We start from the raw sequence: 11,406 nt of genomic DNA, 5'->3' as shown, positions 1-11,406 counted from the left end.
GATATATATATATATATATATATATATATATATTTTTAACTCTATCCGACGGCCGGATGTATATATATATATATATATATATATATATATTTAAAAAATGTATAATTTATTTGAAATTAATACTTATAAATAAATACCTAGATATCTTTTAATGAAAAAGATAAATTATGTAAGGTTATAATTTTGACTTTACAAAATAAATAAATAAAAAATTAATAGTTAATGTAGAGGGAGCGCGTCATTCAAATCTTACGTGTAACGTTCGTTTGGTACAAATTGTAGTTTTAAAACAATATAAACAAAAAGAAAAATGTAAGTTTAAATATGACTTTCTATTAATATTTTAGGTTACCACATTTTAATTATTTTGCTTAAAACAATCTCTTTTTTTGTATTAAAGAATGCAAATAAGTAATTTAACTGATTTAAGTTGAATTTTATTTGATACGAATTTGGTTAGGTAAATTAAATAAAATTATAGATTTTATTAGAATAATAAAATATTTCATACTTTAATTATTGTAAATTTCAAGTTATTTTTTATTAATGTATTTTTATTGCTATTTTAGAAGTGTGATTTGGATCAAAGCGTTAGTTTTGCGTTTGTCATCCATGCTGACTGTTTCTAATAGGAACCATGCTTAGTTGATAAAATTAATTTCAGTTCTGATACATACTAAACAAGATTTTATTCCTATCAAAGATCATTGGTTTTTTTTGCAAGAGCTGTAGTAGGCTGTCGTGTGTTGTATATATATATGGGTATAAAATTAAAATTAATGAGTTTAAGAATAATCTCTAATGTTATTGGCCAGATGGCCAAGTGATTAAGGGGTAAGCATACATTCTGGGAACCCAGGAACAAATCTAAGTAGGTCAAAAAACCCCAAGATTTTCCCGGATATGTTGGTTCTCATCCCTTACTGCTTGGCTGCACCATTGTGGGCATGGCTGAACCCACAATGGGCTGATAAAAAGGTCTTCTTTGTGCTCCAGAGCAGAAAGAAAAGTTCCCTAATTAGATATTGTTTCTAAAATTCTTATATCCTTTCCAACAGTTCAAATACAACCGAAAAAAGATCTTATTACTTAACCTGGGTGAGGTCGCAAAGGTCAACAACCTATAGAGGTTGCTGCGGGTCACCTCGATCCGCATTTTAGATATTAATTTTTTTCTTAACAGTTCAACTTTTTTCACTTTTTTCTTTTAAATATTTTTTATTCTGTTTAGTAATTTAATAAATATATATGTTTAGTTTGTAAGCCTTAGTTAATTATTTATTAATATTCGAATTTACATATTAAATTTTGGGGAAAATTTTTATAAGTATCTGAAAAATTTAACTATTTAAAAAAACATGAAACAATTAGTGATGATAGAAGTTATTTTTATCATAGAAAAGGTATGTCACTTTATGATTTTAAAAAATTATATTTATTTTATTTACATTACATTAATAATACAAATTTACGCAGACGTCAAGGGTCGCTGTGGATCACCATGACCCAAAAGAGCCAATATCTCTTAATGCGTTCTGAGAAACTGAGTAACGGCGATACGTTCCGATAATAACAATAAATTTAGGAAGCTACTGTGAGTCACATCGGTAAAACTTAATTATTAACGATTCAGTCGATCATGAAATAGGGGGTGCGGGTCAGAATGGGTCATGCGACCCCTCCCGGGTTAACCTAGCATTGACAAGATGGACTTTTGTAATGTTAGTCACAAGGTGAGGTGTGACAAATCCCTTCAAAATAATGTTTCTATTAAAACATAAATGTTTTTTATAGTTTAAAGTAATTTATGATATTTTCCATATATATAAATTGCAAAAAAAAAAATACCATATATTTCTGCAGATAAGACGATAGTTGAATCACAAAAGAAGACCCCAAAATCCGGGTTGTCTTATAGGACAGATATAAAAAAATTAGATTGAAATTTATATAAATTAAAACCATTATAAAAAAATGAACAAACCATAATTATTTACTAGTAGAAGGCATGTCCACAAAATAGAATTAGCCCATAGGACATTTTTGTGAATAGTCAAGAAGGTCATTACCCGAATGCTCGAATCAGTGTGAACGTTTGCAACAATAGCAAGGCAGAAAATAAAATTTGTTCATTCAAAAAATTACGAATAGGACCTAATTCCGTATACGCTATACAGTGTTATTATCCAGATGATGATCGCTGATGTAAACTAAATTCATAAGTCGTTGATAATTTGGGGGTCGTCTTATAGGACAGATATATGCTAAAACTATAAAACTTTGACGAAAATTTATACCTCGTCTTATCTGTGGAAATATACGGTATATGTCAAGACATTAGTTAAATAATCATAGTAGTAATTATACAAAACAAAACAAAAGGTCAATATATTAACTTTTTTGTACAAAGTGTACTTTAATGCATTCAAAAGAATAATTTTCTTACGGTGTATTAATGTAGCAAAAAGTAATACTTTCAAAACATATATCTAAATCAGTGTTTTTCAATCTTTTTCATTGAGTGGCATCCCTGATTGAAAAATAAAAAATCGTGACACTCTTGACCAGTGGTGGATTTAGAATCTAAATAAGTGGGCTTAATGGGGTGCAGATGAATTCTTTGCGAAAACGAATATTATGTGCAATGCTGGGGAGGGGACTCCCTCTCCGGGAAGAAAAATTTTAAAAATTGACAGTTTGAAGTAGCATTTTAATGCAGAAAAAGTGTTTGTGTGTTCAAAATCAAAATTTAAGTTCATTGAATTTTGTCAAAATACCTACATGTAAAATAATAGTCTCGCTGTTGTTTTTTAAATCTAATTTTATTATCGACCCTAAACTTTGAGACACCCCAATTGTGGCGCTGTGGCACCCTGGTTGAAAAACACTGATCTAAATAGTAAAAGAAAAGGCATTTAAAAATATTTTATACAAAAAGTTATTAATCATCAAAGTTAACGCATTTTTCACTATAGATGTGAAAATGTCTATATACATATATGCATTACAATCTTCTGACATATCTTAATTTTTGATTCTTATTTCTATCATCCTAGACTTTTTCTTTTGTGGTTCTTATGATGGCTATCCTAAAATATTCTGGGTTTTACCTAAGTTCTCTTGGCATCATGAGATTATCTTTTCTTTTCTGAATGATTAGTAATCAATTCTTAGCCAAGTTGTTTTATGAATGTTTGCAATTTTAATTTATAAATGTAGCCAAATGTTCAAACTGTTTTTGGTAGTATCTTTTTACCCCATTTAGTAATACCATTAATACCATCTTTTTTAATGAAATATGGAGCTTTAGATAAGCAGACATCTTCAACGATTTCTCCATCAGCTTTATTTTGATTAATGGTACATTGTTCTTTAGTAGACTTTCCTTGACCAGTGGCTTCTTCTTCACCTTCTTGTTCAGTGTCATTGCTAATTTTGTTCTCACCTATATGATCTTCCTCACATCATCAGAATCAATATAATCTGATATAACATCAAAGTCTTCTGATAAATTTCTTAAATGCACTTGCTCTTTTTCAAAAGAACCCATACTTAACTAATATATAAACAAATGAACTTAATAATTAACTTTTATCAACAACTTTTAGTCTTATGTTATATGAAAATATAGCAAAATTTTTATAACATTAGTGACAAGATGGTTTCCCAGTTGACTTTGAAGATGTCGTACTCTTACTGTTGTTAAATTTCGACTGAACTATTAATCACACATTAAACAATATGTTTTAGGAAGGTACTTGATTGCACTCATGACAACTCAGTAAAATTTAAAAATTATTGTCTTTAGGAAAGTGTTGAGCTTTGTCACATCCCACTATATCAACTCCCGGTTAAAGGTTATTTTTAGTCACTAAATATAATTTCTCTAGTTTATATATTATTAAATAGTTTAGTTTTGTTAATTTACAATGTTGAGAGATCATGTGCCCTTTGCTAATATTGCTCAAAGATGCTCTAATGTTCAGCAAAATTAGCTGCAACAACTTTAAGGCACAAAATAAAGCTCACAGTCTTTTCTGTGACAATGCCTGTTTTCCTGATTTATTATCATGGTTTCTCCATCCAAAGTTTCCTGCAGCTGTAAACTTACTTATCTAGTTTGTATAATGTGTACTTTATTCACATGTTGAGTTTTACTGTCAACTCTGTTTCCTATATTCTTATGCCACAACTTTCATAAGTTTTTCACTTAGATGTTTCACTGAGCTTTATTTTTCAACCTCATTCCATCAGTTTTTTCCACCAGAATTTCAAGTATTTTTCAGTCATAAATAACTTCCTTATAGAACAGTTTTTATAATTCTATATTCACCCAACAGCCTTATGATAGCTTGCAGTCAAGTCATGTGAAAAGTGATTGGCCAATAATATGCCAAAATTTGAAAAATGGACTATTGTTTTATAAATACTCAATATTTTTAAATAAAGCCTCCAAAATAGGTGGTAGTCATTCTCAACAAGCTATTAAATGTATGCAGGCTCGTGGATTGGTTGGTAGCTTGGTATTGCTATTCTCTCTCATAAAAATTCACTTTACACCAACAATCATATGAAATAATTAACACGACAGTGTAGCAGTGTTACAAACACGATTTATTAATGTAATTAAGATGCACTCACTAGTACTTTCAATAGCTTACAGCCACCATCCTCAGGCAAAAAAGAATCAAATACAAATAATTTTCAAACTCAGTTATTTGAATGGACTTTTTCAAGTTATCTAAGGCACATGGATAGAATATAGAACAAAATGAAATGAAATTAAAATATTTTCAAAAAATTATAGAAATATGTTGTAATTTATGTCATATTTCCAAAAGCCTTTAAAAACCAATTTAGTAAGATATATATGATTGAAGTACATACATAAATATAAAATTACAAATTGAATTGTTTGAATAAGGTTACCCTCAATTGCTGGATTTCTATGGTAGGTGCATTGCATGGTGTTATTGTGGATATATAAAGGTTCTTCCATATAAATAACTCCCTTCAATCATAGCACTGCTTAAGTGATTTGGTGCATGCCAAATGTGGTAGATAACCTTGGTCTAGTACTCTTTTAGATAACTCAGTTGCTAGTCTGTTGTTTTTAATATCATCATGATATTTCAGGATATGGGACTATAACATTCTAGTAGTAGCCCAATGTAAATAATTTCTTTCCCTGAGAGTATGTGTTGTAATGGAATTTTGTAGACTTACAATTCTTCATTTAATGTTAGCTTGTCTCTATCATTTCATAATGTTCTTTGTAGTGTAGGTTGGGGAGCTATAGGTAAAGCCATGTTTTCTAAAAAGACGTGCTACTCTTAGTGATATAGGGCCTAAATACAGTATTGGGGATGTACTACTATCATTTCATCCTTAGTGCAGAGGAAAGTCTGTGGAAACAACTTGTTCTTGACCAATTATAGAGATAATGAAACCTGGAAGGAGAATAACCAGCATTGCTCACCATCCTACTGAAAAGTTGTAATTCATTGTTTACTAATGTCTGAATGAATGGAAGGAGCACTCTGCAAATAAAAGAAGTAATTGCAGAATTTATGTAGTGATAAGGCTGCAAATAAAAGAAGTAACTTCAGAATTTACTTAGTGATAAGGCTATGAACTCTGATATATTTTTGCTTTTATAGAGATGGTTTAAAATCATTGTAGATATCAATGATTTTTAGCACAGATAAAATACAGTGGGTGATTGCTTAATGAACAAATCGGATAACGAACACTTTTGCGAAAGATTTTTATGTTCGGACAATGAACACATGATCGATAACGAACACCTCACAGAACAAACACAAGAAGTGACATAAAATAATGAATACCGATTGCCCTTCCCTTGTCTTCGGGCAACAATTCAAAACTTTTTGGAGTGTGGGAGACGTCAACATCGATGCTCAACCCAGTATATACCGATCGGATAGTATTCCTTTGAACTTTGAAACTCTCCCTTGTAATTCCAGCCTTTTATTTTTCTGACAGAAACAATTTTTTTTATAGTATTTGCAAGACTGTCAGGTGAGCACTTGTTAAGTTTTGTATCGGTTTTTATTTTTGAAAGGTGAGAGTATAATAGCAAAGGTAGAGAGTGGGCAGAAGATGCCTAATGCTGCTGGGCAGTATGGCTTGAACAGGTCTACAGTAGGCCACAGTTCAATCCTATTTAAGAAAGATACAGTATAATCAAGAAGACTCAAGCAGCTAAAGGAGTAACAAGAATCACATCTGAGAAATAAAGAACATTGAAGAGCTTATAATGGAACCTGAAACTGATCTGATGACAGAACACCAAGAAACTCTGCGAGATGTTTTTTTTATTCTGAAAAGAGGATTAAGGCCGATATCTGCTATTAAACATCTTTTGAAGAAGTGGGAGGATGTCAGAACGATGGTCTTAGAATGGCATCCAAACCAGGTTGAGGGATCTCTACAATTACAATGCTATTACAGTGGTGACCTCGTATAACGTACGCCTCGAATAACGGACGCTGCAAACAATGGACTTTCTGTTTGGCCGTTACGTGACTCGAGCAACGGACTGGCTGCGAACAACGGACTTTCTGGCATAATTAGTGACTGCTCCATGGGTGCATTCTTTAATAGCGGTAGCTCTGCGTCTCCGCTACTACGGGAGTGCGCTGCTGTTTGTAGGCATTTAGGAATGATGGTGAAAGAAAGAAAGATGGTGGCGTCCGCACTATCGATAGTATCGTGATGGAGGAATCTATAATTCTAAACTATGAGCTTTAAAAGGCAAAAGAAGGGTCCCAATTTAACAATAAAATGGATTATTTGTTGAAAGAGCATTCAAAATAGCCTCGAAAAAAAATTCGTAAAGACACTTACATCATCACGTGCGCTAACTTGTGCTTTCACAATTTCTAAATTCTCATTCATAAAACCACATAATGGACCCGGAAACGAAACTATCTTAGCCATGGAGGACGCCATGTTGCTTTTCACCGTAAACTACTGCTACAAGCGGCCGTTTTTGCCATTCGACGGCGTGCACTCCCACCGGAATTTAGGAACGCGTTCCGCAGGAATTTTTTAATGGATGTTGCTCGTGCAGAGTTACGCGGAGGAATAAAAGAACGCACCCCGTGTTCATTTTTTTATGATACAGTACGGTTATTTTATGCTGCGGAACGAATTAGATGTTTTAACATGTATTTCTATGGGAAAATGCGTTTTGTATAATGGACGTTTCACTTAACGAACGTGCACCTGGAACGGATTAAGTACGTTATACGAGGTACCACTGTAATTACTTCTGAAAATTCCTGAAGAAGAGAGAAAAGCAATTGACATTAGACAGATTCTTTAACCCCCTCAAACGGAAAAACATGACTAATAAAATTGCAAGACTGTGTATATATGTATTTTTATTATTACATATAAATAAACATAGTAAGAAAGTATATATTTTTTTATTTTTTGGGGTCTCCGGAATGAATTAATTAAATTCCCATTGAAACCTATGGTAAATCGATAATCGGTTAATGAACAATTTGGATAGCAAACAAAGTCTTGGAACGGGTTATGTTCTTTTATCTTTAATATGCATTCATATTAACATTTTAATTTAATTTAATTTTGTTCTGTATTTTATCCACATGCCTTAGATAACTTGAAAAAAGTCCATTTCCGATAACTGAAAGTTTGAAAATTACTTGCATTCGATTCTTTTTTACCTGTGGATGGTGGCTGTTAACTATTGAAAGTACTAGCGAGTACGTCTTAATTATGCTAATAAATCGTGTTTGTAATGCTGCTACACTGTTGTATTAATTATTTCATATTCTATCTCAATCTCATAAATCTAGGAGACAAAATGCTAGTTGTGTAAGTCCAAAACAATCCAATGAATTTAATCAATTTAAGACGTCCATAGTACTCATCATAAACACTATTTTAAATTTTATCCAAGTCAATTCATTAGTCATGAAGATATTAAGGATCAAAGTTGGCACTTTAACATTACATGTGTGGCAGAGCTTTACTGCAGAGCAGCGTTTCTCAACCTGGGGGTCACGATCATATTGGGGGGGGGTTGCGAAACAATAATGAAATCATTTTATGAGAAAAAATCATTTATTATAAACTTATAAACATTCAACGCTATCTCCAACCTATTAACCGGAGTAAAATTTGTTCTAAAATTCGCTAACATTTTTGTTGCCCCTTCCAGGCACTTCCTCAGGCATTCGATAAATGACCGTTGCGAGCTGTATATTGACCTTCAAACCTCCCTTTCGAAGGTGTTCGATTACCTAATTCCCTGAGCACGTGTTTCTCCGTACTATAAATCTTCAACCCGTATAACCGCTTGACCTCCTAACGGTAAAAATTGGAGACAATAAATATAATTACATGCTATCTTTCATTAAGAATTGCCACGCTTTAGAAAGGGACAGGGTCACAAAATATTAATTCTATTTATATTTACTATTTGAGGGGTCGCGGAGCTAAGAAGGTTGAGAATTGCTGCTGTAGAGCATTACCACATGTTATGATAAGCACCTTTAGTCTTCTCTTTTAAAGAAGAAAACTCTACATTTTAAACATTGTTTTAAAATATAATTTAATATTTTGTTTTTATATTTTTACAATTTGCATAGCTCTAGCTTTACATGAGGTAAAGAAGTCATATATCAGAGTTGCTCTTGAATCTGCAAGGAGTAACTCTGATATATTTTTACTTTTATAGAGATGGTTTAAAACTATTGTAGGATATCAATGATTTTTAGGAGAGATTTATTTATTAATTTATCTACAGTTGGAAATGATTGGATTCCAACCCCCTGATAACAAAAATAAAACCCCAATAAAATATTAACAAAGAATTAAAGACATAATAAAAAATATAAACAGAAAAAAAGCACAATTACATTATGTATTATACAGAATGGATTTACACTTATTTTTAAAAAAAGTTAAAGTCATGATATAGATACTGTTCCACAGGATATATATGAGAGGTTATGCAGTAGAAAAAAAGATCTTTGTGAGAGAGAAAGGCAAAAGAACGGGATGAAAAAGCAGGATGTATTGTGGGTTCTTACAGTTGGAATGTGGAGACCTAACCAGTAGTTTGTGATTTGACCATTAAAGTATTTCAAACAATTTGTAAGGTTAGGAAGACCAAGGCAAACTCTTGCAACATTATGGTTATTGGTATAAGGTATATTACAAAATTTATATATCAGGGAATAAACTTTATCTAATTCAGATTGTACTTTATGAAACAAGTATGTAGCAGTCATTGCCCAGACAGGTAAACAGTAACGACAATTGACTGAAAATTCATGAAGAAAATGGTTTTGAATATGGATTTTGAAGAAATATTTTTATAGAAATGCCAAATGAAGCCATAAAATTTAGAAAATTTAGGGTCAATGTGGGTAAATATGAGACAGTTGTGAAATTTGACTTAATCTATGTCTGATCTGTCCTGTACTAATACAAAATAAAGTTTATTTAGTGCTTTTTAACATATAACTTTTCTGAATGAAAATGACTATGGTTTCATTGAGTCTTTTAATTTTTAAGAAACACTACAAAAATAGGTGCAAAAACTTTTCTGTCAGTTCAACTAACTTTTGCTCTGTATATGTCTGCAAAAGACATGGATATTTAATTAGAAATTTGTATGTAGTATATAAATGCAACTTTTAGCTGCTAGTTGTTTTTATTGCATATATCATCTTTTGTCTGAATTTTGTGTATTTCAAAATGAGATAGAAAATGAGACACACTTTAGGCAAAAAGTGACACACACCATAGGTAAAAAATGAGACACCAGATTTTATTTACCAGTCATTGATTTCCATGAAAATTTATTATTTAAATTCAACCTATTAATATTTTTGAAATGTAATAAGTCTACACCTAATTTAACCTTAATATTAATACACAGAAAACAGCAGGGCTATAGTTTTATTTTCTTCATTATTTTTATTCCAGGCTAATTAAATAAATAATCAATTGTTCTAAAACATTTTATTTTGGTGTAGGTCTATTTTATTTAGACTAGGCTAGTTGTGTAAATTTTCTTTAATTAGTGGTAGGCTTATTACTTTTCCATGTTAATATCTCTTTTAATAGGCCCTTGAATGAAGCTTTGTTTGTTTACTATTAATAATTCATTATAGGAGAGGAGAAAGGGAAGTAGTTTGTCTTCTGCTGAAGGAGGACACAGTGCATTCGAAATATTTGTGAAAAAAGTGTATTTACTAATTTGCATTATACTGTATTTTTCCTTTTCCTTCCTTTCCTTTTCTCCTTTCCTATAGTCTACTGAGTTATTAACTCAGTTTAGTTATCTTTTTATTCTTTAAACATTTAATTTAGGTTTATATCATATAAATTTACTATTTGTAATATAAAATAGTTGGTATTGTAATATATTTTGTTCACAAAGGTTAATAAAATCACTTAAACCTAGACCTGTCTTTAAAAATTTTGTTTTATTTTACACTTTTATATTGTACACAACTACAGAGTAATTTTTAATGATGAATATTTAATCTTATCTACTTCAATTGAAAATTTTCATATGAAATGTCAAGAAAATAGGCTGTACAAAAAATCATTTTTAAAAATTATATATCTTGGGAACTAAATATCATGGAGCAATATTTTATACAAAAATGTCTTGCATTCAACCTGTAGTACCTTATTATTAATGTCCCTATTGGCATAGGCAAGTCCTTATGGTGATATAATGGGTGTCTCCTTTTTCACCTCCCAGTGTCTCATATTTTATCTTTTGAAAGAAAATATGAGACAAGGAAAAAATTTTTGCTCAACATTTCTCATACATACAGAAAAAATGAATACTCCATTAGATTCTAACACCATCTGTAGACCTTGTCATGTACAGTGGGTGATCGGTTAATGAACAAATTGGATAACGAACACTTTGGCAAAAGATTTTTATGTTCGGACAGCAAACACATGTTCAGAACACCTCACAGAACAAATACAAGAAGAAACAGCGCAAAATAATGAATACCGATTAGTCTTTCCTTCAGGCAACAATTTGAAACTTCGGAGAGCGGGAGACGTTGACATCGACGCTCAACCTGGTATATACTGATCAGATAGTATTCCTCCAAACTTTGAAACTCTTCCTTGTAATTCCAGCCTTTTATTTTTCTGACAAACAATTCTTTTATAGTATTCGCAAGACTGTCGGGCGGGTACTCGTTAAGTTTTGTGTTGGTTTTTATTTTCGAAAGGTGAGAATATAATGGGTAGATGATGTCTGATGTTGCTGGGCAGTATGGCTTGAACAGGTCTACAGTAGGCTGCAGTTCAATCTTATCTAAGAAACATACTGTATAATGAAGAAGATTCAAGCAGCTAAAGGAGTAACAA

At 31.5% G+C, this 11,406-nt stretch overlaps 1 protein-coding gene across 2 annotated transcripts in view; it reads left to right on the top strand.

The window, feature by feature from the left end:
* Positions 1-224: 224 nt before the first annotated feature.
* Positions 225-11,406, top strand: part of LOC136973696 (uncharacterized) — a 35,943-nt gene continuing 24,761 nt past the window's right edge. For both annotated transcript variants that reach the window (XM_067268437.1, XM_067268436.1), the window contains exon 1: positions 225-312. The gene's annotated coding sequence lies outside the window, so the exon portion shown is untranslated. The remainder of the gene's footprint in view (positions 313-11,406) is intronic.

Source organism: Centruroides vittatus, unplaced genomic scaffold (assembly GCF_030686945.1).
Source record: "Centruroides vittatus isolate TY-2023 unplaced genomic scaffold, ASM3068694v2 contig_3271, whole genome shotgun sequence".
Classification (NCBI taxonomy): domain Eukaryota; kingdom Metazoa; phylum Arthropoda; class Arachnida; order Scorpiones; family Buthidae; genus Centruroides; species Centruroides vittatus.
The sequence above is the reverse complement of the archived record's forward strand: the minus strand, read 5'-3'. Positions and strand labels throughout refer to the sequence as shown.